This window comes from Sinocyclocheilus rhinocerous, unplaced genomic scaffold, assembly GCF_001515625.1.
Source record: "Sinocyclocheilus rhinocerous isolate Xijiao unplaced genomic scaffold, SAMN03320098_v1.1 scaffold3411, whole genome shotgun sequence".
NCBI classification, from domain to species: Eukaryota; Metazoa; Chordata; class Actinopteri; order Cypriniformes; family Cyprinidae; genus Sinocyclocheilus; species Sinocyclocheilus rhinocerous.
Window position 1 is genome coordinate 10,193 of NW_015657957.1, and position 5,638 is coordinate 15,830.

A 5,638-nucleotide genomic window follows, 5' to 3' on the forward strand; every position below is an offset into this window, starting at 1 on the left:
CTGGCTCCCTATTAAACATTGTATACATTTTAAAATCTTGCTAATTGCGTATAAAGCCCTGAATGGTTTTGCTCCTCAGTACTTGAGCGAGCTCATATCTTATTATAGTCCTTCACGTCCGCTGTGATCTCAAAACTCTGGCTATTTGATAATACCTAGAATATCAAAATCAACTGCGGGTGGCAGATCCTTTTCCTATTTAGCGCCTAACAATGCTATCTACCTAGCATTGTTCGGGAGGCAGACACACTCAGTTTAAATTTAGATTAAAGACTCATCTCTTTAACTTGGCTTACACATAACACACTATCACATTTCTATAATTCAAATCCATTAAAGGGGTCATATGATGCGATTTCAATTTTTCCTTTCTCTTTGGAGTGTTACAAGCTCTTGGTGAACAATAATGTACAGTATGTGGAAAATAATGTGTTTTTTGAACTTTAAACCGCATAAACACATTTCATTACACCAAATACACAAAATAATGTTCTTTTTAGCAGCATCATATGACCCCTTTAAAGGATTGTTAGGCTGCATTAATTAAGTCAACCGGAACAAGGGAACACTTCCCATAACACCTAATGTACTTGTTACACCGTAAGAAGAATGGCATCTACACTAATATTAGTCTGTTTCATTCTTATTCTTAAGTAACCGTAGCCACCCTGATCCAGTCCATATCCAGAGCAGATGGTCGATCAACACCTAGAGACGACCTCTACAGCCCTGAATGTCAGCGAGGCCATGTCAACAAGATGAGCCCTAGAGACAGATCCCCTGCGAAGGCCACGTTAACTAGACAGCCAGCAGGACAAGACCACGGGAATCAGACAAGTCCTCTGCACAATCTGTCCTGTGTTGCAGCCTGGATTTCAGTACATTTTTGTTTATGATGTGCTGCCTGAAATGGCAGTCAGTTTATACTGACACCTATTGGCGTGGATCCAGCATCATATTAAATTTTCAAAGTAAAACTGTGCCATTCGCAGACAGCCATTCCACAAACAAAACTGTTTCATAGCACTTATTTGTATTTAGCTCATCATTTGATCACAAAATTAGGGTCACTGGGACCCCAGCTTTAGGAATGTGAAGTCAGTTGTGTAGTATTTTATGGGAGAAAAGACACGGAGCAATAAGGTATGCAGTCTTTACTGTTTGTTAACTTCGTCAGCGTGGCGCTGATACAACTCACAGCGCATGCGCACAATGGAAATACCGTAATACATGTAACACAGTTGCACTAATATACCACAAGTTGTAACTGAAAAGGAGGGTTAAACTGGCAGGAGACAGAGAGAAAGAGGAGAATGTTTCCTCAGGAGGATATGCCCTGTAACTCCTTTTTCCTGTATTTATCCTGGACCGTCAGAGATAGTGATAGAGTTGCAAACTGTTTACGGTTTACATCTCTCATCCTCCTCAGAAGAATAGTGGGTGAGCTTTTCCTGTGCAAAACATCACTCATAAACAAACCTCTTACACAAGCATTGTGTCCTCACTATTTCAACATGTATTTACAGACGTATAGACAAATAAACAAGCGTTATCTGTATAAACACACCCCTTTTTCTCATCATAATGGCTCTTTAAGACAAATTTAATAACTTAATATGTCTGTATTATACATCAACCTAATACATATACTTGGACTGGCCTGCAAGCATCAATCTGTCTAATTTTTATATGCATACACACATATTAGCTCGCTGTAAACTAAATATCTGGGATAATGAAGGCAGCAGCACCCAGTTCACCCACTCATGTTTACAGAGGTCGTCTGATAGTCAATACAGGCTTATACACACACACATGACCACACACACTCATGTACAAAGATGGGATTTTGTGTCTGCATAGGCTGTTGCATTCTGTGCATTACATGTGAGAGAAGAAATAAACAGCAACTGCACTGTGGGTTTTCTGTCATTCCAAAGGAGACAGAAGACAATTTGACATGTGATGGGTGGAAGCTGTGACATATTGCTTTATATACTATTTATATATATTATTTCTTTTACACTTGATTTGTAATGACATCAGGAGGCAGGTAGCGAGTACTGACCAGGGTCATCTTTTGCTCAAGAGTGTGACAAGGGTGTCATAATTCAGTGTCTACGTGAATATTACACTTAGGTGAAGTACATGCAGGACTAGTCTAAAAAAAGACACCACTATATGGTGCTACATTAAGAAAACAATTTTATAGTACAAAATAGACTGGAAAAAAAATGTATACCAAAAAATTAAACAAAAACTATAATGCATTTTCAATAAAAAAATATAAATAGTTTTCTTTTTCTTTTCTTTTCTTTTGGGGGGGGGGATACAGCATTCTTTTTTTGTTTAGAATTATTAAAACAGTATTTCATTAAACAAATTCTTTAAGTAAAAATATATATTCTATAAGATACAGTATAGTCTATAAGAACAATGAAAATAATTATTGACTAGGTGACTGAACAGAACAAAGCTGTTACTGTATTGTGGAATGCCGTATTGACCAAGATCCATCTTTAGAATAAATGAATGAATAAATGAATAAATTAATTCATTAAATAAATAAGGGAAATTGTCAAGTAAAACGTAATTTTAAAAAATATTTTCTTTCTTAGATTTTCATCAATTGTGAAAATTAAAATTTTAAAATGTACAAATTGTATAAATTAACATAAAATCTATTTGCATGTATTATTATACTAACATATTACTGTATATTATATTATATTTCAAAATCATTTTCAAAAACGGCATGACAGTTCTCATTATGAATATATTGCCTTTTTTAATTGTGGTGTTGAATTTATATATTACTTAATTAGTTATTAAGTTTCAATTATTATTATTATTACATTTCTGTTTTCCAAAAGAATTATATTTTTTTGCACATTTTCTTTGTTTGATAATTGCGGTTTTATTAATTACTGTTGAAAAAACATAAATGCCCGATAAATTATCATTTCAAATATATAATCAATACTTCAAAATTCCACCCCAAGAAATATTCACTAGAGTGTAAGATGTGACAATTAGCCCTAGTCTCCCGATATAGCATTCCTTAAAAAAATACATATATTTGAACCCAAAATCTCGATGATGAAGGATTAGAAGTGTGAACTTGCTGTGAATTAATATGGATGTATTAGCATGAATACTGTAAATCATCATGACTAAGCGATGGCTTCATTGCATCAGGCTGCTCTGAATAGAGACATGACATTTAGTGCTGGTTAGACAAAGGGGTTCAGATGATTCAGAAGAGTTAAGACATGAACACTTTTGACAGCAACATGAAGAAAGAGAAGGATTTCCTCATTTTTAGAGCTTTTTCAGTGCTTTGGAGATGAGCACATGGGAGGGGGTGACAATGATCACGGCTGCACATCATGAATGGCCCAGACTGCAGCACACTTCCAGATGTGCTGGCCCGGGGCCCCGATGGGTCTCGCCGTAACCTCGGGCCAAGCTCAAGCGAGGCTGGGGGTGGCGGGGTGCACACATTCCAGCATGTTCCACTGCTGCCTTGGGACCGCTCCTGGAAGTGTTACACAGACCCCGACGTGTGAGCAGGAAGTAAGCATGTCAAAGCTCTGATTATTAAACATCCGACTGTCCGGGATCAGCCGGAACAGAGTTATCACTACACAGCCATGATAGTCTGGACAAGCCCGGCAAAACACACACACACAAGCACGAGCAACCCTTATGATATGTCACATATCTGAAAGTAGCCTGAAAGTTGGCACATTAGAGTTATCACTACACAGCCATGATAGTCTGGACAAGACTGGCAAAACACACACACACACACAAGCACAAGCAACTCTTATGATAGTCACATATCTGAAAGTAGCCTGAAAGTTGGCACATTATGATAATTAATCTTCACAGTAACCATAAAATGGCTCAACTAAAAAACTAAGATGAGGAACAGAGATAGTTTTGCCCCTACATGAATGAATAAATGAATGTAAACGTTATCTCTTATAGTCTTCCTTTCAATCAATATGCCTACAATGCATAATTTATAACATTTTCAAACAAAAACAACTGCAAATCTATCTGCAGACGTCACTGTCTTCATGTAAAGTATTTAAGTTGTACCTCATTACGAAAACTATAGACCCCAGAAATAAATATCTTTAAAGGGTTAGTTCACCCAAAAATGAAAATTAGCCCACAAATTACTCACCCTCAAGTCATCCTAGGGGTATATGACTTTCTTTTTGCTGACCTCATACGTCATCCGCCCGGAGCTGCTTCCGTGTACAACTGTTGGCGCAAGCTACATTAAAGTGATTTTGTGGGCTAATTTTCATTTTTGGGTGAACTAACCCTTTAAGAGCGTGGTTTTCTTTTCTGTGTTCACGCATTTCTTAAAATGGTAATTTTGGGCTGGACATACTGAGTCTTTAGATGTGTCACAGCTAGTCAGCTGTAAGTGGAATTAGTGGGAGGGGCATTTTCATTCTAGAGAGCATTTTATTGGACAAAAATCTATATTTTTAGTTCATTTTCCAAAAAGACTTGTTTTTAAATGTGTATATCTGCTAAAAAAGAGTTTTGACAGCATAAAAGACATCACAGTTAATACACAGGGACTAATTTGATTAATATTTTAAGAATACTGTTGGCTCTAAGACATAGAGCCAGCTTTGCTTGTGATGTTCAAGTTTTGTTTTTTTGTTTTTTATAAAAGCACCTGCTAAATAAATCAATGTTAATGTAAATATTGTTTTGTGAAAATTTTACTTGAGTACTAAAAACTCAAAAGTGTGCTCAATTACACTACAAGTTATAATCTATTCTCTAAGTAAAATATTGAGCAAACAAGTTGAATCACGTTTGTTTACATTATATTATTAAATTAAAACAGCCAATGAAAGTCATTTGAATGTGAAATTTAAAAATCTTCTGTCACCACAACACATTTCAGGATATTAGTTTGAGTTTAACATTTGGTGTGTCCAAGATCTAGAGCAGGGGTGTCCAATCCTGCTCCTGGAGGGCCACTGTCCTGTAGAGTTTAGCTCTAACCCCAACTGAACACACCTGAATCAGCTAATCAAGGTCTCACTAGTCAAACTGGACTCTTCCAGGCAGGTGTGTTGAGGCAAGAAGGAGCTAAATTCTGTAGGACAATGACCCTCCAGGACTGAGTTTCGACACCCCCTGACCTAGAGCCTTTAACTGTGCCTTGCATTGAAAAAAAATATATGATTAAACATACTTCCTTGCATCTCTACTGTCCCTGGATTTCAGTCCAAATATAAACATGTTGTGGATTAGTTCACCAAAAATATATATATTAGGGCTGTCAGTTTAACGCGTTAACTTAATTTATTAATTATGAAAAAAGTTTATATTAAAATATTTTAACGCAGTTAACGCACTGGCCCACAGACCTGTACGTCATCTTACATTTCATACAGTTGACTGTTGACAAACATGATGCAGGGCAACAACTCCATAAATGCAGTTATGCCATAAAATTAAAGATATTGGGGCAAAAAATGCCCCTGTATGAGTTTTTGTCTCATATTTATATCAGCGAGAGCAATATCACATGAGTGATTTTGTCCTTAATATCACAGGTTTAAATGTGATTTTATACAACAGTTCAGTAAATAAGAAG